This window comes from Crinia signifera, chromosome 8, assembly GCF_055691185.1.
Source record: "Crinia signifera chromosome 8, ASM5569118v1, whole genome shotgun sequence".
Lineage (NCBI taxonomy): Eukaryota > Metazoa > Chordata > Amphibia > Anura > Myobatrachidae > Crinia > Crinia signifera.
In genome coordinates this window covers 26,628,405-26,651,298 of record NC_139224.1, presented here as the reverse complement: position 1 = coordinate 26,651,298, position 22,894 = coordinate 26,628,405, and the positions used below count along the sequence as shown (strand labels likewise).

The following is a 22,894-nucleotide window of genomic DNA, read 5'->3' as shown; positions in this document are numbered from 1 at the left end:
ATTGAATTCATAAGCAATGTTCTTAAGGAGAAGAAGAGATTGGGGGTTTGCACACTGTGAAAGAAGCCATATTGTATATACTGTACATCCCCACTGACCAAACTCTTGGGGGCTGCTCCACCATGCCAGCAGAAATCCTGAATGAGAGGCTAGTGGGGGCAGCTTATATCATGCACACCTCCGATGCCCTAATGTGCTGCATCCGTGCTTCTTTTCGGCTACTTCCTGTTCTAATTGATTCAGTTCATACAATATGTTTTTTTTCTGTGGCCTGGACCACTGCTCGTGCAGCTTTTCTGCCTAATACTCAGTGGCGAGTAATGGTAAGGATATCTATCAATGATTAGCCACTAATGGTCAATGAATTTGCAATCACTGGTGGAGATTCAACGGTTCTCCGCTGGCGACGGCTGTTCTTCTCAACGCAACCCATCAAACAATACTCCCTACCCTGATTGGGTTGTCACCTGCTGAGTCCCACCTCCTGCCACCTTTTCAATTGGCTGCATCGATGTTATTGACCAATGGTACCATTGATTGGAGACCATTGATGGCAAACCCATCTTTGACTATTGTGAATTAAGAGGGGACGCAGAGGCTGACTGCCCAAAACTGGTCATCTTTTCCTGGATGAAAAATGCTGTACAGAGATTTCCTGGCTTCTTCGTAGCTCCTTAGGTGAACGGCTTGAGCAACCCATGGGCTACTCAACCGGTGGTGTTGGAGATGATCCAACGCTGCGTCCTAGAACTCTCACCACTATATTGTAGCAATGGCTACTACATACATGTGTATAATATGGGGGAGGCTGTGTTTGGCTTCTGGCTTTTCTGTGTGTCACCTGTTCTGTTTAGTGTCCCTTGAACATAATATGGGCTGGCTTAAGGCCACTGGCAGCTGGAGCGACAACCCCAATGGAATTCTATAGGAAACACAAGGCGAAATATATATGCAGCATAATCTGTTTGATTCCATTCATGTTTGTCAGCTGCTCACATGCATGTGTGGTATTACAGCGTATATTCTTCCCAGTATTACCTGTGTGTGTGTGTGTGTGTCATATGATTTATGTAGCATAAATCTTTTAATTATTTGTCTTTTGTCACAGAACAATAAAGTTTATAGAATTTGAGCACCTGTGACCAGACTGTTTAACTCAGAGTCTCTTGAATATAACCCAAGACCTTGAATTATAGCATTGCCAGTTGTATACCTGACTCCTTACACACATCTGTGGTCAATGTTGTGGAAGGTGGTGGAGAATATAGCTGATACTGAACTAAAGATATTTGCATGTATGGAGTTGGGTTCAGATAAAGGCAGTACCCAAGTAACAACATGGTGGACCATCAAGGGGCTTCTCACTCCCGTGGGGCAGATGTATTAAGCCTGGAGAAGACATAAGCTGGAAATAAAGCACCAGCAAATCAGCTCCCATCTATCATTTTCAAACACAGTTCATTGGCTGGTGCTTTATCTTTCAATTTATCTCCAGTTTATCTCTTTTCCAGGCTTAATACATCTGCCCCATTATTTGAACTGGAGGCACTACAGTGTCTTCACATTTGTTGGACAATAGTATTGGTAGGGGCCACCAGAAGTCAGTTGCCCAGGAACCCCACAAACCTCATTCAGGCCCTAGATACCATCGCTTTACTTCATCAGTCTCCCAGAAGTCTCTCAGCCATCACTACTCACTGCGCCGGCCTAGCGATATACGGATGGCTCACAGACCATGTCTAGGTAGACAGTCAATAGGTTGACCTGCCCTAGGTCAACATTTACAAACTGTTGACCCAACGTTTTCCATGTTGACCTTTTGTTTTTGTCAATCTTGTGCATGTTTGACATTGGTTGACGTTGCTTGTGATATAATCAAGACCTCGGCCTATCACCTCCCATTGCACACCAGTAGAATGAATACAATAGGACCCCTAGTTAAGAGGAACTTAAATATCACTGGGGCAGATGTATTAAGCCTGGTGAAGAGATCAAGTGGAAGGCAATCAAATACTAACTGTCATTTTTCAAACATAGCTGATTGGCCGGTGCTTTATCTCCTTCTAGTTTATCTCCACTTTATCTATTCACCAGGCTTAACCCCTTGATATGTGGGTTTTGCAAGCCTACCAGGGCAGGTTTGTCCTGCCCCAGCAAAATCCACCACAAAACCTAGGGCCCCCCTCCCCTCTGCTCCAGCATTTGTATGCCGGAGCTCCCCTGCCACTACCCCAGCTGCCTCCCCAGCCGCCAGTCACAGCAGAGACCACAGGTGGCAGGCTCGGGGATGTTTGCAGCAGCTTGGGAGCCTGAACTCCTGAGCGCTCCCGAGCCCCCCCAAGCTGCCCGAACATCCCCGAGCTTGCCGCCTTCGTCACTGCTGTGAATGGCGGCTGGGGTAGCAGCAGGGGAGCTCCGGGGTACGATTGCCAGAGCGGAGGTGATGGGGGGGGGGGGGAGCGATGGGGGGCACTGGAGGTGGTGCGCCAGTAGTGCACAGCTGAAGGCAACCACTGGCACGCACCTGCTGGCCACCCAAAAGGTTAATACATCTACCCCACTGTCTGTAAAAATGACCGGGGAGACATCTTTACTGGGTGTAACTGTCCTGACATGGTGGAAACGTGTATGCTGACAATTGTGCATCCGATCTGATGGGGATGCAAGCGTGAGTTGTCAAAACAGGTGTCTTTTCACACTCTCCTCACAATGATACGGAGTTGTTCTCTCAAGGCCGGGTTTCTGTTTCGTTAAACAAATGCTTTTGTTGAAAGGCGCAGAAATGACTCTAATTGCTTGCTAACAACTCGCTGTCAAATGCCCAGACTAAGCCTACATACGTCACCAGCCCCAGGAGTCTCCTGTTAAATAAAATAATTGTTACTCACCGCAGTGTCAGAGTAGATATACAATCTAGCCGTACACATGCATTAAATCATAGGTTCTATCAGCAGGCCAGCCTGGTCTATCTTATGCTCTACATCTATGTTTAACGTCTCCAAGCACTGGAAAGCTGTACTGTAGGTCTGTGTATGATTATACTTCCTGCTGCTGTCTAAGGGGCCAACGGTGTCAGACGTGCTCCTAGAACATCCCTCGGTTGTATAATACTTTCCATTAACTACTTTGTGGCCCGTTGCACATTATGGGGTTGAGGTATCAAATGCTGGGGAAAATGTTGCCCAGCTGCTATTATTTCATGGACTGTACTAGATCAATGAGAGAAACTGGTTGCTATGAGCATGTTCTCCATTTTATCTGTCTCCAAGGCTTGATACATCGCCCCCTTGTGTCAGCGCACAACAGCATCAACAGTAATAAAATATATTTACTGTTCCCAAAAAAAATTCCGGGCAGACGGTGGCAGCGCAGAGGCGGAATTATGATAGGAGGGACCAAGTCCTAAAGTTGTCCTGGATAGGTGGGGGAGCTCCTTTCCCTCTTCCACCTAATCCCCCCCCCCCCCCCCCATTAGGTAGAGCCAGGGCCAGTGGTGGCTGTTTGGCACCCCCTGCAATCTGTAATGCTTTTGGGTTTTTCTAAATTACTGGGCAGGATCAAGGTGGAGTTTGAAATAGTTCCATCTAGCCATTACAGGTGGTGGAACTTCGTTCCAACATTCCCCCCTACTTTAACCCCTGGGAGAGCCCTATTACTGCTTTATGTTGGAGTTGTGGATGGGTTGCAGCCAGAGCTGATAACAGAATGGACTTGGACCTGCAAAGAGAGCTGATAATGGGGGAACAAGTGCTACAGGGGTATAGGTCATTGGGGTTGACAACCTTAGATCGACATCTATAAAAGTTCGACATGGACACCGTATAAGTGTACCGAGTCCCCTCGCATGGCTCGATGCGCTCACCATGCTTCATGCATGGGATCTGAGGACTGGCAGTGCAGGACGGGCGTCAGTGGACAGTGCCGCAGATGGGGAGAGGCGGATTTCCGATGGCCCAGGGTTGGAAGTCTTGGGCATTGGGCCCTAGGGTTATAGATGACCGTGGGCAACTGTCCATCTAGCCCATGCGTTAAGATGGACCTGATGGGTAGAGCAAAATTTCTAGTTACGCCACTGGAATTTTGTCTGTTATTCAGGCTTCGCTCGCCATCATTTACTGTTCCCAATCACAATTCACATGGATGGTAAAACAAACAAAAAGTTTTTGGGAAAAAAAATTAGAAAAATCCCCAAAAACGCATTTCAAACATTGCCACGTTGACCTTTTGACCTATTTTGGACTATATGGTCCCGAGCTATCGTCTGTCTATCCATAATCAAGAGCCGTTATGCTGCACGTATAAATCTAGCATGCACTGGCTCTTTATAAATAATGGAATAGCAAAACCATGGCGGAGATACACCTTCAGTTTGTTTTGCATGCAGCAAATGATATGAAGGCTTTGAATTAGTTACGTCCCCCCCCCCCTCCCCTCCTCCATCTTATCTGTAACCGCAGATACGGAAGTTTGTAGTTTACTTTGTAAAACACAAAAGCTGAGGTCACGTTAATACCGTCTCCTGCCACAACCTAAGTCCGTGGCCTCCTAATGCTTCCCACAATTTTCTGCATGTTTATCTCAAATGAACCATGAAATGACCTGATGCCAACATGTGGCTTTAATCACTATCAAAAACAGGGAAAATAGAGGAATGTTAAGTACTACAATTTGTGGCCGAGCATCTAAACATGGATGCGTTTTACATACCTCGGCAACACGCCTTCTGTATGCAGCCTGCGCTGTCAGACGCTGTAATACTGAGCATTCTGTGAGGGAGCCACGTGCGAGGGCTGATGCAGTGCAGCACTTGTGCCTTTAGGCTGGATACACACTATACCATATATCGGACAGATTGGGTGGTCTCATGGTCCTATTGGTTGTTCTGCACGTCCAGAGGGATAAATCCATGGATGACACAGTATTGTCACATGAAGCATGTGACAATATTTAATCTTATAATACAATGCGTCATGTAGTGTGTAAGGCGATGCAATATATTGTTACATCACAATTGAGTGAAATGTATTATTTATTTATGGCGGACAGGGTAGCGGTTAACATTACTGCCTCACAGCGCTGAGGTCATGGGTTTGATTCCCCCATGGCCCTAACTGTGCAGAGTTTGTATATTCTCCCCGTGCTTGCATGGGTTTCCTCTGGGTACTCCGGTTTCCTCCCACAATCCAAAAACATACAGGTAGGTTAACTGGCTCCCAACAAAATTACCCCTAGAGTGAATGTGTGTGTGTGTGTACAAGTGGTAGGGAATATAGATTGTAAGCTCCACTGGGGCAGGGACTGATGTGAATTGTTCGAATATTCTCTGTAAGCACACTATATGATGGCTTGCATTATTTAACTTTGCAAATGTGAATAGTCTCCACCATGGTCTAAATATTCTACAGCCTTGGCAGAGGGGCGCAGTGAGGCTGCACACTAATTTCATTGTGCAAACCCCCCCCCCCCCCCCACCACCACCACAAAAGTCTGTTTCCCCAAAAAAAGTTTGTCGTCCCCCCCCCCCCCCCTCCCCAACACACACACACAAAAGTTTGTGTCTGTAGCCAGGACCTGCAGAACTTCTTGTCTTCGCTCCCGAAACCCCTCCTGTTACAATGAAAAAAAAAAAGTCCCTTGCAAAATGGCCACCGCCATCTCCTCTACCATTCTCAATGACTGTCTGCTGTGAGGGCGCGTCCATTTTGTGAGGGGCATTTTTAATGGCAACAAGGAGGAGCACCAGATCGCAGACAGGAAGATATTCAGGTTCCGTCAGCGGAGCAGCAATAATCCCCCGCAGACCCCCAGTGCCCACCATGTGTCCAAATCACCGTGGGGTCTGTGGGAGCTATTTTTACGCCACTCCAGGCCTTCACATAAAAATAGGCCCTGCATCATGACAACATGATGATCATACAGACCAGAGAGGCAGATGTATTAATCCTTAACAAGAGATAAATGCAAGGGTGATAAAGAGAGATAAACGTCCAGCCAATCAGCTGCTAACTGCCATGTTACAGGCTGTGTTTGAAAAAACTCAGTAAGGAGCTGATTGGCTGGACGTTTATCTCTCTTTAACACCCTTGCATTGATCTCTTGAGGCTTAATATATCTGCCCCAGAATGTGCTACAAGAGGGAACTGCTGGGGTTTTGAAAGGCGCAGGGTGCTAGAATGAATATAAATATAAACAAAAGGGAAAGGGAATTATTTACATGCCCCCCCCCCCCCTTTTCCCTCCTCTTCCCTCCTCAATAGCATGGTCATCAGAACCTGTGGTATTTTTGGTGAACAATAAAAGTAACCGTCCCCCCAGGAGAGCTCTCCTATTATTGCCTGCTAGGGAGTCTCAGTGCGTACATTCTCCGAGCCTGTGAAGCAATAACAGCAATTTGTCAGCGTGCCTGTATCAGTGCTTGGCTCGCAGGTGGAACTGGATAGAGCACCTGGGTTTAAATCTATTCACCTTCTGGCTGTTTGCATCTAATGAATACATTAATAGTACGTGCACACCCTGACACATATAGAAAGTAATGGATTGCTTCACGCCTTATGTAATCTGGGTTTCTAATTCTTTCTGATTTCTGCTTATTTGGGATAGGGCTCTGTCAGGTGTTACACTGATTTACAATGTGATGGTATCAGTTTGTCCTGGAGCTCCAAGCATATCATTTACTGAGGAATGCTGATATAAGATGAAAACAAGAATATGTGCACAATAGTCCCTCAATGTATGTCAGGTCCCAGCTTTGTGTCTTGTCCCAAGGTGATTGGGAGCAGAACACACATCTGGGAGTACAATGCCACATACAGAGCATCTAATAGTACACATGCTGGGATAACACCCACGTAGAGAAAGCTCTTCATTGTCATCTAAATAAGCAGGTGGGAGGCACAGGCAAGTAATGGGGGCAAAATAAATTTCATGTTTAACATTTTTTATTTGAAAATGGTGGTGGGAGGGCGGTCTTTTCTCCTTTTTGTTAATTTATACGTGGAGTTGTAAGTGACCCTTCAGTGCTTTGTGATGTTATCATTCATAGCAGTGGTCCTCAAGGCACACCAACTGTCCAGGCTTAGGCACAGGTGACTTAGGACAGGGCTGCCTACTTTTAAAGGCTCCTGTCTGGTTCAAGGCAAAGCCTGGAAAGCAGACTGTCGGCAGCACTTCGGAGGTGGGGCCTGATGTAGTTGTCATTAAGCCACACCACCAGTACTGCAAATCCCGCAATTCGCGGGTCTTAGAGGAGGTGGAGGGGCTAAAGGATGCCATTTGCGTCTCTAGCCCTTCCCCTCCCCTAGTGAGCCGCAAATTGCAGGAAATTAATGCTGCCGCGGGGGGGAGATGGTATCTGGGAGAGTTTCCCACCTTTCCAGGTTGGCAACCCGATTTTCGGGAGCCTCCCGGCCATTTCAGGAGGGTAGGCAACCCTGACTTAGGTGCCGATTCAGGCCTGTTCACAATGGGCCGAATCCATCCCCGATGGTCCAGGATTGCGCATGTGTTAAAATGCACAAGTGCAAACATCCTGAGCAAACTGCTTCGACGAGGTTTACACTCGCCAGGCCAATCACTCCAGTAAGGGCAGGCCGGGGAATGCGCTTCGTTATATGGGTGTGCCGAGGTGGATCTAGGGAATGGCCAAAATGTTCCATTAGAAATATTGGCGGTGATTGTTAATGTCACTTCAGAGCATCCGGCTTGTACCATTGCTATGGCAAATTCATTTTAACGCACTTTGAATATATACCCGAAAAAATTGGTTTGATTTTTGTTGCATACGTTCCTAACGTTTCTTCCAGGGTACAAGTAAAATTTATTAGTATTGATAGTAAACTTACTAAACTATAAAGTTATAAATTCAAATAAGTAGACAAGATAGTGCTGTAATCAATAAGACTTTGGCTTTCATTTTCAAAAATGAAAGACTCGGCACCCTGGGCGTAGGGTACAAGCCACCAAGCCCGAAGCGTGGCGAGCGGACGCAGAATACATGTAAAGTAAGCCGCGTCCCCTCGCCGGGCTCGCCATGCTTCGGGCTCGGTGGCTCGCTGCGCTCGCCACACTATATAAAATCACCTCCATGCATAGTTGGATAGTGAGGGTATGAAATCACCCATGGGTGACTATACAATTAAAAATCGGGTCTTTACAATGAAAAATCGCATCGCGTGGCATGCGATGAAAAAATCGGGCGCCCAGATAATACACAAGTACCAAAGAATCTTATTGGATGTATGGTGAACGCAGTTTTTTTCCATACAGCTATGACAGGCACCTGATTGGATGGGCTGTGAGCTGATTGGATGAGGGTTAGGCTATAGTGGATAAGCCCTTTAAGGGGATACTCAATCTCCCGCCGCCATTCCCGATGGGGGAAATGGCAGCGGGGCCCTATTCAATGCTGTCCTCCTCGACAGCATTGAACAGGGGATCTCGGCAGAACGAGACCGACTTAACAAGCTGTCGGGCTCGTTCTGCCGGGAATTGTCGCGGTCCCGGCCGCAGCTCACCGATTCCCGGCCGCTTCTCGTGGCCACGCCCCCTTCTCGGTGCTCGGCAGGCGGGACATTGAATCCCGTCTGCAAAATGAGCGTTGAGCCGAGAACGGGACAGGGAATCCATATTGTCCACGTTCCCCATTACCTGCAAGACCTGGCACTTATCACACACAAATATCAGTGACCGTATGTCTGGTTAAGGGTGTGCCAAGACATGTAGGCCTAACATTTAATTAGTGCATAATAAAAACATTATTACTCCATTGCTCGGAAAATCAGTCATTCCGATCTTTTTTTTTTTTTTTTTTCATTGCGTTGCATTCCCATTTTTTGGGACTTCCACCAAAAAAACGGAGATGTCTGAATTTTTCTCCAGGTCTCTGGAAGGGTCTTAAATGGAATAGATTGGAAGATGATAAGTCTTGGAGGGAGGCCAGAGGGGCTGGCTGTAGTATTCTAAGCATGTCTTAATATGCTTCAAATACCTTTCCCCCTTTTCAGGCACTTGTTTCATCTCCAGGGTAATTTAACAGCAGAGAGAGCGGCAGTGACAAAGTGTTATGACATCCCCTCCGGCATTTCAAGTTCAGCTTGTGTAAATTCTACATGTGGGGTGCTCCGGGTGCTGACAGGTGGAATTTTATTCACAATTTTTATTTATTTTTCCTAGCGCAGTTAACATGAGCCTCTTGTTCTCCTTCCAGAGAGGCTATTTTGCCTCTTGGTTCTCTGGTCAAGCTAATTAATTTTCTCCCTGCGAGGAATAAACAAGATACCCTTTATCTGAGAATAAATACATTGTTTCAAGTATTCCTGGGCTGAAAGATGATACTCGACTGGATACTGAGACGCTAGAAGTATCTGTGTGGGGCGGTGGGAAATCTCCGCAGTAGGGGATTCGGTCACTAGGCTGACCCAATTTAGGTCAAAATGCATTGGGTGGATCACTAAAGGTCGACACCAGAAATAGGTTGACAGGGGTTGGAAGGTCGACAATGGCAAGGTTGATGGTCAAATGTTCGACATGAGTTCTTCACCGCTTTTATTTGTGCCAAGCACAGCTTTGCACTTTGACTTTGTCCATGTTGAATATGTCGACATTCTGGACAAAAATGGTTTGAAAAACTCATGTCAACCTTGCCATTGTCAACCTTATGCTTGTGTCCACCTAGAAACCCTGTCGACCTTAGCCATGTTGATTCAGTATATCATTTTTAAAGGATGAATTAGAAAAACCCGTTGCTATGGGCGCTATCACCTTTTTTTATTTTTAGAAGCTTTAGGAGGGTTTTCAACTATGTCCGAATCTTTCGGCTACCCAACAGACCCGACACACTGTTCCTACTCAATGGCGGCTGGTTTTTCCTCCAAATTGGATTCACTTTGTTACACAGTTAAATCCGCATCGGTCAAAAATTAGACTAAACGGCCGCAGATTCGACTAAACATTGGCAAGTAATTCACCGATCAACGTGTTTTCATACTGTGCAGATTTTTCCAACTGCTGAAAAATTGGCACTTTAATGTGGGGTACACGCCAGGACGATATGGCCCAAAATGAGCCAATTTAGATACAATCTCGACCGATTGTATGTAAATCGGCCGTATTTTGGGCCATTTCGCTGCCCTTTTGATGCGATCTCGATCCAATGCGTGTCGGTCGGTCTTTTCTGAGATCCTACCTGCTGCAGGTAGGATCTCAGAAACGACCATTGTAGCAAGTAGGGGTCGCAATCACATTAGGGGCATTTTTGCTGCGGGGAGGCGCCGTCAGCTCGTGAGCGGGTCGTACGTTCCTGTGATGACCCGCTCACGAGCACCATCGTCCTGGTATGTACCGGGCATAACTGAATACTTCGAATGTTAATTTGACCAAAAATCGGCAAACAGTGATTTTCCAACCGTCGGAAAAAGTGGCACTAATTGAATAGCCCTCCATAGTAAATTTACCCCCCCTACACAAAGTGATACCATTGTGGCAATCACAACTTTGCTCCAACACAAATGTGCTCCGAATACAGACTCGGGGCCTGATTCAGCAAAAAAAAAAACCAAGCTATTGGGCAAATCCATGTTGCAATGCAGAGATATTTCGATTTTTTTGGTGGGTTACATTTTTCTTTGCAGGGTAAATACTGGCTGCATTATTTTTACATTGAAACCTCTCTATGCACATGTTACATGTGCCTATTTGGGAGCTTTTTTGCATTGCTCAATTTGTTTTGGAGGGCAGATTGCTACCTATGACATTTCATGCTTACAAAGACGGAAGTTTAGTATGAAGGCTCACAACTAATTAAATGAGCCTCTTTGTAAGCCCATTCAATTAACTGATCTTCCATTGGAGGATTTCCGGTACTTCCTGATCTTTGCGGCCTCCGCTGCTCCAGTTACGTTAGTCGCTACTTAACGGTCTGGCCACCTGTTTCTGACGACTAAAGGTACTTTCACACCACCATCCTGTGTCCTTGCCACCCTGCTGTGTCCACGCCACCATCTGTTACCTTTAGTAAAGTTGTGGTGAGCGATGCGGAGCGAGCCACCGAGCCCGAAATGTGGTGGCTGAAGCGAGCCCGCGAAGGGGCAATGATGCTTCGCTCACCACAACTTTACTAAAGGTAACAGATGGTGGCGTGGACCCAGGGTGGTGGCATCCGAAAATAACCCTCGCGGCTCACTGTACAGTATGTAAGTTCCATATCGTAAGCAGTGGCTGCAAAGATGAGGAAGTACCGGATTTTCTGTCAGGGAATTTCACTTGCTACAGCTTGCACCCAAGAGGGGTAACAGAAGATACTGTTAATAGTTCTGTACCATATCTGGAAATTTTCAGATACAAATTCAGCAGAATCTCGCTTGCGATTGTATAATGGCCTAGCCCAGGGGTTCCCAAACTGTGTGCCGTGGCACCCTGGGGTGCCTTGGAGGACTTGCAGGGGTGCCCTGGGTTGGTTGTCCAGGATCAATTCAAGTTATTTATGTCTAACATTATAGTCAAATTGTGCACAAACAGAAGTGAATACTGTCTATTACCACATTACTGATCCTAAGGATGAGATATAAACACAATATATTTAACTTAATATTTGTTTTTAACTTTCTCAATGAGAAACCTGTAGCCTAGGGGTGCCGCAAAATAATTCTGATGCTTTGGGTGCCATGATTCCAAAAAGTTTGGGAACTCCTAGCCTAGCCTATAAATTTATTAGAAACCTGTGACCTCAATGAGGCAGGTTTTCAAAAGTCACTGTACAGATGTATATATTACTTTAAGAATATATATTGTCCAGCGGTTATTGTGGAAGCAGCGGTACGTGCCTTTCCTTCAACTGCAGTTTTAGGGGGTATTCAATTCCAGCTGGTATTACGCTGGCAGAAATAGCGTCCCCTTGCCTATTCAATGCTGCATTTTCTGACAGTATTAAAGGCATTTTCCGACAAAACAGATCCAATTTTAAAACAAGTCGGATCTATTTTGACGGAAATGGCTGAAGATTGTCGAATTCTCAGGAGTTTTTTTGACAATTCCCAGCTGTTTTCGCCAATCTTCTGACTTTCTGACACTCAACAGTCGGAACATTGAATTCAGACTACCAAGCTTCTGTCAAGATAAATGAAAATGGCCTGGGATTCCGACTGTCACCGCCACTTCATTGCAGGACGCCGGACGAATTCAGTTTTTTTTTATTAAGGCGCAATCATTTACAAGGCAAAACCAGGCCTTGTAAATGATTGCCCTTTAAAAAAAAAAAAAAAAAAAGTCGGGGTTCGTCCGGCATCCCGCACAGCCACTGAACTCGGTCGCTTTTAAAATCCCGCCTACTATTTTTGGCCTGTCTATGGAATCCTTCGAATAAGCCGGATCGACAATGTCATTAGAAAGCGATGTTCTAATGACTGTTATCTGCATTCAGTATTTGCAAAGTCCGTGAACAGATCAATATTTTCCATAAGCATTTAACTACGGCTTTATTCTATTATTACCGTGTCTTTAGTATTATCATCTTAGCTGCTAGCGCCTTTATAATGCGTTGGAACTTTTCGTATGTTCCTACAGAAAGCTGTTCTTAATTTTTTTATTCATTTTAATATAGTTTTTTTTTTTTATACAGTGGCCAAGTATAACACTGAGATATTACCGTGAGCTGGTACGTGTAACTTACAAAATGCAGACTTCTGAACACCTTCCAAATAAAGATGATGGCTGCCTGGGGGCTTGTAATATTACAAGACTCCGTAAAGTGCTGGCACATTATAGTCTTAACGTTGACCCGCCGCTTCTTCATCTCATTCAGAGTTTGTGGCTCAAATTATTAAACGCTGTCAGTCAACGTATAACACCCGTTCCCCTTTACCATCCTGTCACATAAAGCCTCACTGTCACCTTGCATTAGAATTAAAATTAAATATGATTTTTATGGTCATTTTTTTTATTTATTGCTTTTTTTTTTACTTGCTGGAATATTTGACCTTTATCTGGAAGTTCTGTTGCAGGAAAAACTATTTAAATTTAGAAATTGTCTGGCTATGTTTTTAAAGCGGTAAACCAGGCAATTCTATTTTGTTGGGTTGTAAGGAAATTATTGGTAGCTAAAATAAGCCTGACTCGCGGTAGGACCGCTGAATGTTCGGTGTATTGCCTTGTCATTTCCTATTGGGAATTTCTGGTTCCTACTAGTTAAAAGCCCATTCGGCTTCTGCAATGTACTTTAACTTTGAGCTGTGACAGTTTTTACTTTCACTCTGACAGTTTCTAGTCCACAAATTTTCCACCCCAGTCCCGTTCTGCTCCTACCTCCAATCTCTGTCTTCACAGCTCCCTCTTTCCGTATCCAGCAAGTTTGAGACAGATCAGTGTCCCTGCAAAAATTGCTTTCACTTTGGCCTGATGAGTGTCCTCTAGTGGTCATTGGTGGTACTTCACCTCATAGAGGAAAATGGAGATAGGTGGGTCGGTAGTTGGAGAGAGTGTCTGGATCAAGAGCAGGTTTTATAAGAATGTGGGGACAAGGATGTTCTTGAAGGCAGAGGGGACACTTCCTGATGAGAGGGAGATTGAGGAGGTGGACAGGATGGGATCGCTGATTCGAATTCTGCATACAAAAAGGAGTGATCATCACTCGGAGGACATACCCCTTTACATTGGAACCAGGATTGCTTACCCTCCCAGAATGGCCGGGAGGGGGCCGTCAATTGGGTTACCCTCCTGGCCCCTCCTGGAGAGCTGTGCGGCTCCCGCGAAGACCACCCCATGGGTCAAATGCCGTGAATCACGTCATTTTAGCCCCGCCCACCACAGTGTACTGCATGAAATAACTGCATTGCACGATGGGAGGCGTGGCTAAAATGACGCGTTAGATCTGGCCATGCCCCCAAGTACAGCAATCATCCTGTGAATTCACCCCTGCCCTTTTTCACTCCCATCGGCAGCTCCGTCCCCTGCCTTACTGAGCTGGCTGCCCTTTTCCCATAGAGGGCAGCCAGAAAGTAGGCAAGTATGTTAGGAACTAGCCAATGCCGAATTTCCCATTAGGCACTTGAGGCAGGTGCCTAGGGGCGGCACTTGTTTGGGGGCGGCACTTGAATGCTTGTGATGGTATGGCCTGAAGTGTACCAATAACGGCAAAATTGTGCCTTGGGGCATCCTCACCCCTAAGTTAGCCCCCAAAACTAGCAGGAGGGGGGGCATCATTCATTGGTTTTAAAACCTGCTGTTTCATTATCATTTCGTATTTTCCTTTCCTTAAACCCCTTTATCCAAGACAAGTTGTGTCCCATGTTTGATGGCCTATTCTTGTGATCTTTTCATGTGCAGAAAGTGTTAACCTTGGCGGGCCCCCCCGCTCAACGTATGTGTGCAATGTGCATTGCCGCAAGGCAATACCCATCAATAAACCTGAGATTAGCTGCGCCTTATATATTTCCCGATCAGTGCCATTCTTTCTCTCTTCTCCTCAGATGGCTCATTGTTATCTCGTTTCTTTTTAACGATGGGACATTCTAATGGGTTTGCCATCTGACACACATCTGTTCCAGCTTAAACAATATCGTCATTCATCTGAAGCTGTGAAACTCATCCGTTATCATACAAGCCGGGATTTTTAAAAAAAATGTTTTTATGTGAAAAATAGGCTAGCAGAAACGGCTGGCCGGGTGTTTCGTGTTAGTCTTGCAGTTATTAATTCATCGTGCCATATTCCCTGCATGTATTTCTCCCTTAGAAATGATTTGGAATCAAATCAGTGAAAGGAACATTTTAACTGCTAATGAAACAGAAATTGCTGCCCGGCCAAACTCCTGAAAGTCTTTACTGTGGATGTTAATTGATGCACGTGTTCCCAGTCTCCTAAAAAAAAAAAAAGATCCTGCTGGTTCCTGGGTTCTGTATTATTTTTGTGCACACCTGGACTAGAAATGGTTTAAGTCTAGGTTCTCTTCATAAAACACCCTCTTTGATTGTTATTCAGGATTTTACAAGGCAGATAAGACTTTGGAAGATTTGGAGTTGAAATAGGAAAAATATTGTGAAATGTTGCAGAGGGCGCAGAACTGTACTGTCTTACGCCCCCCCCCAAACACCACCACCCACCCCCCACCAAATATCGCTTGGGCTCTGTTTACTCAGAAAGTCATCCAGATGTTGCTCTCTGCGTGTTTCCATATTTTTGTAAAGGTTCATCCAGCATTCCAAGTCATCAGCTTGGATCAATAAACAAACTTTTCCGTTACTTCTATTATCTTTGAATTTTCTTTGATCTCACTACATATATACTACGCATCCCGATTTCAGCTTAAAGCTAAATTGCCACCTAAGTTGGTGAATACTTAAGTATGCTGCTTTAATATGGTGGCAGAACAGAAATGATGTGGGATTGGTAGAACCAGTTAGATGGAGCCACAGTATTAGGAGGTTTTTCCGCTCACATCCTACCTCTGTGGGCAACATTGGTTTATCACCTAACTATGAAGCCCCAGTTACTGCAACAACTCCACGGAGGGATGGTCTTAACCATCTACCTGAAGTTCTAAAATTTGCATAAATACATGTAAAGGCACCATACACTAGTGCGATTTGGCCTGCTTTCGCCCCAATTCTGATGGATCGGGCCGAGAAATCAGGCCGAATTGCATGTGACTGACATCCGTGCGCATTGGGTCGAAATTCTGTGCCAAATCGTATGGAAGCCTACCCGGGGAGCTGCCGGAGGGGGGATGGTGGTGGTGGGGGTATCAAGGGAAATTGTATCCGACTTGCCCGTCAGACAAGTCGGACTAGTGTATGGGGGCTTTAAGATTGTCAGCTGCCCACCCCCCCCGTCTGTCCGTCATGCCTCATTAGCATGATTAGGCCTCGGTGTTCTCATGGGAACGCCCATGAAATGCTGGGCATTCCCATAGGGCAATATGGCACCTCTCCGCTCCCCTCCCGCAAGGTTGCTTGCGTGCAACCAGCGAACAATCACGGAACAAGCGTATACACATGCACATAGACGAAACATTGGTCCTCGTACGAACAGACCTGAATAAGGTCCTAAGTTCTTCATTGACCCCATGCATGTATGCAATAGCTCACCAGTAATCTACGCACTGTGTGGGCATCGGACTTCTCTTCCCTCTACATTGGCCCCTCCAATACTCTCAGACAACCCATGAAGACACGTGGTTTTCACCAATTGTGATCAAATATGAAGTTCACAACATTTATTTATTTGCTTATTAAATCAGGAAAGGTTTAGGACGGGGTGGACAATAAACGGCACTCCAGCTGTTGTAGAACTCTAAAGATCCCAGCATGCCTTGCCGGAGTTTTGCTTTTTGGCCATGCTGAAACTGTTTGCCGTTCATAACAATTAAAGGGCCACATACTATTTAACAACAGGCGGAGGGCCACTTAATAGGTCCTAGAGCGCAGGATGCAGGGGAAGGAATTACAATGCCAGTGATGGACAGTCTGATGCCATTTGGAGGCGGCAACAGCCTCCATGAAAACAGAGATCTCCTAGCCTCTGCGATGGCCAGCTTTGCGCGTCTCCATGGCCGCATGCCGGACAATAGTGTGTGTGTGTGAATGTTGTGATGCTGCATCTTAGGATGTATGACTACTACAGCGATATGTAATATTACTATACAGAGATATCGCTGCTGCTTCCAAGGCTGTCCAGATCTGAATGACCCTCCGTACCCACCCCCAGATTTAGGAATTACAATTAATGCTGGGTACACACCAGGATGACTAGGGCCCGATCCCCTCAATCTAGATCCAATTCCGACCAATTGGATGTAGATTGTGTGCTGATTGGGCCCTTTTCTGTCCTGGTGTGGACCGATACCGATCCGATGCGCGGTCCCGCGGGTCGGTCGTTATTGAGATCCTACCTGCTGCAGGTAGGATCTCAATGACGACCATACAGCCGGGTGCCGGTCGCCATCGGATCGGACCCGCGTCACCGTGAGCGGGTCGGACGAGACACTGACGACCCGCTCACGATGTGCATCGTGAGCGGGTCGCCCTGGTGTGTACCCTACATAAGACTGTTGGGAGATCGCCTCAACAATCAAAAAAAAAAAAAGAGTTTAGTAATATGGATTAAAGGCAAATCCTTATTTATTGTCCGTTTATATTTACCGGAACCTTAATGATTTATTTTATGTAGTGTCTGAAAAGTTAATCTTTTTGGTTTTTTTTGTTTGTTTTTTAATCCTTCGTATTTGTTTTTCTAATTAAAAATATGAGAATAGGCCACCAAAATGTCCTGATAATGGGATAAGAAAATAAAGTCCTTTTAACGACTTGCAGTTAGTACAGAAACCCGAGCTCTGATCTGGAATTTATTGGATTTCGGTGTAGGAAAGTTTGACCTCTGTTTCTGGATTGTGAGATGGCATCATGGAACATTTATCATGCACGGAGATGACCAACTTCCTGTGAGATTTCAATGTGTCAACCTCGCCTATGGCGGTGACATTGATTTCTTCTCACTGTCAGTTCCTGTCTTAACAGATAAGCGTTCTCTCATGCAGGGGCATCTGTCAGCTTTTTATTCCTCCTGCCTAACCAACGTGAATTCATGTATTAATCATTGCTAATGACACACCGAATTAGGCAATACATTTCAGCACTGCTAAAATCAAGCACTTGAAGAATAATGTCTAATAATGTCTAAGGGGCCGATTTTTCACCATCTGCATCCTCAGATGTTGGCGTTATTATCACAGGGCTTGCTGCATTTTTATCATTTTTTTTATACGTTTTTCCAGATCACATTTCCCATGGGAAATGCGATCTAGTTCTTTACAAAATGTGTATTAAAGGGTTTGGAGCAGCTTAATACATTTAGGTGACATTAAATAATGTGTAACGGGTGTGAAAACGCCCCGTTTCACATTATTTCAGTTAAATAAATTATTAATAAATCTGTCCGTAAGTGTAAGGTGCCAAATGCAGTGTATCAGTGCTTACACTTATAAAGTTGTACTATGCCTCTTTTTTTTTTTTTTTTCGGGCACAAAATAATCACATTTTTTGCACCTGGCTTTCATTAATATGCATTTGAAGAACTTGGCCCCGCCTACAAATCTAACACTACTCATTGATAATTAATGATCCCTGGTAAACCTGATAATGCAAAATAAAAATCAATGTACCTTTTTGTAAATTCAAATATATACAAATTACTGAATTTGAAGCGCAATTAAAGCAAAGGGGTGGAAAAAAGGTAGTGTTGGGAACCAGATTATCCGAATGTAATAATCTTTTTTTTGCATACCTTCCGACATTATGGATATCCCAAACGGGACTCCTCTGTGCAGCTGTGCCGTGCGCGTCCGGAAATGGGGAATGGACTCTGCAAAAAGGGGGCATGGCTCAGTGGGAATGACTTAATCGCTAGCCACGCCTCCCATATGCCATCACTATGGCTGATGCCCATGCCCCTAGTCCCTTTGTCGCCCATGAATACTTGCTATGCGCTCATTGTCTATTAACAACTGCTCTACTGAACAGACCAGCGATTGATGCGGTTTCCCAACTGCGCCCCCAACCCATTTTACATGTTATTATCCTCTCACTTATAGTCAATTAAGTGACCTGTGCTCAAATATGACTATCCTTAAAGCCTGGACTGGACTGCTCTAGTCCAACCCACCATACAAAATAAGATTTCTAATTTGCTTTGGATACCAGTGACAGATGCTAATATCACCCTCTTACCTCCCAATGTCCCAGCAGATGGGAGAACCCTACTGGCTGGAAGGAGATCTGTACAGTTAGTACTGTCTCACTTGCACCGGGACAGTTTAGCAACAGTGATGTCACTAATAGCTATATTGAGTAACTGTATCCCCATGTTTGGTGACTGTGCTTCCATTTGGTATATTTGGCAAGTCCACGTTCCTAAAATCTGATCTAGCTGGGGACACTGTAACAAGAAGTGGGTTTGCTGCAGTCTGAAGGATACTTGCTTTATGGATAGTGCAGATGGTTTACTGGAAATGTCATCTATCAGCCAGTTGTTATATACTGGGTGCCAGGTGTGAATTCGCAGACAGGAAATGAAGGCTATGTTCAGTACATTCCGCATCTCATGATGTCATGTTTACCCAGACAAAGCCTCTCTTTCTTAGCTGTTATCTACCACACAATTTCCCTGCAAAGAGCATGAATCGGATATTCTGATTTTTCAATTGTTCTAAAACCACTTGTCAGCTGGCTGTAAGAGCACGGCTGGCCCAGAATCCCTTGTGAAATGACGGATATGTATCCTTGCTAAGATGTTCTTGTACATACTGGGATCGGGTTCCGTACTTTGCTTCCCATCTAGATTTATTACACTGCTTTTATATTTGTCTGCACAGACAATACTTGCTCTGGATTAGTTATTACGCTACTATAATTTTATGGATTTGCGCACAAGTGATCAGGGCGGCCGGCCAAGAGCGGACGACGCGTTGATTCATTAATCTGCTCTCTCCAAGTTTCAGTTAATTTGTTTAGTCGTGTTTAATACATAATCACCTTGTTACATATATATGGTTTTTTTTTCATGTTTTTTGATTGTGCTGATTTTCCAGAGTTTCCAAATTTAATTGTTCCCTGCAAGCAATCGGGGCAAGAGGATGGTTGATTTAAGTGATCTTACAATAAAAACTTTATTTAACTGAAACAAAACCCATTAGTCCTGTGATTTTCTTTCAAATAAGAGATCATCCATCAGCAGTAGAAAGAAAGAAGTAATAATGACACTGTATAGGTCATTGGTACGACCTCATCTAGAGTATTGTATTCAGTTCTGGAGGCCATATCTCCAGAAGGATATAAATACATTAGAGACTGTACAAAGAAGGGCAACTAAAATGGTGCATGGCCTACATCACAAAACGTACCAGGAAAGACTAAAAGATGTTTAATTTGTATAGACATAATGGAAACTTTCACATATATCAAGGGTTTTAACAAGGTACAGGTGGGAGACGTTCTTCACAGGAAGAGGAGCAACAGAACACGAGGACATGCACTGACACTAGAGGGAGGAAGATTCAGGAGAAATTTGAACAAGAATTACTTCACAGAAAGAGTAGTAGATAAGTGGAATAGCCTCCCATCAGAGGTGGTAGAGGCAAATATAGCAGAACAATTTAAACATGCTTGGGATAGGCATATTGATATCCTTACAAAGAAATAAGGATCAAATATGGTTTGAGGTAACATGTTTAAAAAAGGGGCAGACTAGATGGGCCAAGGGGTTCTTATCTGCCGTCAAATTCTATGTTTCTACCCATTTATTGTGCTTGGGTTCACCGATGAAGACCTGGTTTTTAACCCGGTCATCTGACTACGCACCAACCTTTTCCAGAACAGGTGCTTTGTGGCAGGTAAGTCAGTTACCACATCATGGCTTACCACCTCCTGCATCTGTACAGTCATGGCCAAAAGTTTTGAGAATGACACAAATATTAATTTTCACAAAGTCTGCTGCCTCAGTTTTCAATTATGTCAATTGCATATACTCCAGAACGTCATGGAGTGATCAGATGAATTGCATTTCATTGTCCCTCTTTCCCATGACAATGTTCTTAATCCTAAAATGAACATTTCCACTGCATTTCCCTGCCACAAAAGGATCAGCTGACATTGGGCTAATTCAGACCTGCAGGCTAGGCTACAAGCAGGTTAACTTCGCCCCACGGAACGCACGCCCTCCCCGTCAGCCAAGCCCAAGTGCAGGTCTAGGAAGGGATGTGTACGCACATAGGAGACATCATTCGATTGTTACTTGCCATCGAATGATTTATTTTCCTGTGACCGCCGCTCGCAGCCGTCGTGTGACCCAGGGTGTGGTGAATTATTACTACTAGATTGTAAGCTCCTCCGAGCAGGGCCCTCTTCCCTCCTGTTGTCAAAGCCCTCTTCTCTTCACATTTCACTCACAGCTCTCCTATACTCAAACACTCAGTGACCATCTTCGTCCGCATACTCATCTCCATCATTGGCCTCAAGCCTCTTATAGAATGTTGATTGAGTCCTCACTACTTATATTTAAGCTGTAATGTGTATTGATCTGTGGCGCTCTTTATTTGTACTGTATTTTTGTTATTTATTCAATGTTATGCCAAGTTTTGTCTCCCTGTATTGTTCCTTTGTACGGCGCTGCAAAACACTTGTGGCGCCTTATAAATAAAATTATAATAATAATTATTATTATTAATAATAATGTTATTAGGAAAGTTTATGTTGTGTTTAATGATTTTCCTTAAATATACTGTAAAACCTGTCTTTGAGCAGGGAGCACCATGCTGTCACATGTTGCATAATAGTGTTCACTCTAGCACCCTGCACATTTTAAAATCTGTGTAGTTCCTCTCTCCTGCCTGGGGTTGCGCTGTCTGCTTTAGTGATTCAAGTAAAGTCTGGTCTGTATTGAGATACAGGCCCCAATGTGATAGACACCACAGTGACACCCCAGGCAGGAGAGAGGAACTACACAGATTTTGAAATGTGCAGGGTGCTAGAGTGAACACAACATTGGCCATATTTTTGGGTGTGGTATACTTCACTGACAGTCGGGATTCCGACAGTCATTACTCAGACGTCGGAATCCCGACTGCACAGCGGGGGGAGTGCAATGAAGCCCCTTGCGGGCACGGTGGCGAGCTGCGCTCGCCACATATTTTATTCTCCCTCTATGGGGGTCGTGGTCCCCCATGAAGGAGCAGTCGGGATTCCGACTTCAGAGGAATGACTGTTGGAATCCCGACTGTCGGGGAGCCGTCCGGCACCCATATTGTTATAGTTCTAGAAGAGCTATAGTTTGCACAAAGTTAACGAAGATGGTCAAAAGAAAAAATATAGGACAAATAGTCGACAGGATGTCGTTGGACAAAGGTCGAAGGAGAAGAGCACAATTTGTGTTGTCTTTGTGGGGTGGATTTAAAAGAGCAGTAATCCTACACGCAATACAAGCCTGTGTGCATTACCATTGCCCTTTTAAATCTAGGCCATAAAGCGGTTTAAAAAAAACAAAAAGTTCTGTAGTAAATAAGCCCACTAGGGTTGACCATAATTCCTAATTTAGGGCATATGCGCAAGGGCAGCACCAATTTATATAGGGCCTGCAATGTTTGGAACGGTCAGATTTAAGCTGCAAGAACATCTGTAGAGGAATCTCACTGTATCTGATCTGTCACTTTCACCACCATGCGGACATTTATGGCACATAAGTATTGTTTTAGCATCGCATATAAATCTCAGGTTGTTCTGTTTTAACAGCCTTGCAGCGTGGGATTTGAGTTATACTTGTAGCTGCTTACAAACAGAGGAATATCTGGGTGCAAAATGCATTAAAAACGTGCATCTGCAAAATACATTGGTAGTGGGGGGGTTTCTACCATAAAATTGAGGCTGGAGACAGCAGACAGGCTGACTCTAGCTGAATTAGGTTGAACGTGTAAAACAGTCAACGCGGAACGTTATCCGTGCCGGGATAGAGTGAAAGGAAATAGACACCCACCAGCACCACGAGAGTTAAGACAAGATAAAAGACTTCATGTTCCATTGTCCCACAGTACGGGGGAACATTTGTACAGCAATATAATAGTACTTGGCATTAAGTAACACTCCTATGACTTTACAAAGCTGTTCTCCAAACGGTTGCCACTGGTTGCTTATTTTAATCACGAAAGATGCTTTATTTGTTGTGTATTATACTTATATCGGGCCACCCAAGATTAGGACGTTCTAGACTTATTCATACTCCAACTGCGGCAAACTGCAGAATCCGGTGTTTATTCGCTGGCTGTAAACTGTGAACAAGACGTAGGTGTGCTGCCTGCATCTCACTATGGGGTTTATTCTAGTTCATTCTTTCTGACAAAATCCTTCTTAGATGGACAAAACC

General features: G+C 44.7%; 1 protein-coding gene across 2 annotated transcripts in view; it reads left to right on the top strand.

Moving 5' to 3' along the window:
• Positions 1-22,894, top strand: part of SLC25A26 (solute carrier family 25 member 26) — a 126,714-nt gene that overhangs the window by 80,053 nt on the left and 23,767 nt on the right. The window lies entirely within an intron of this gene.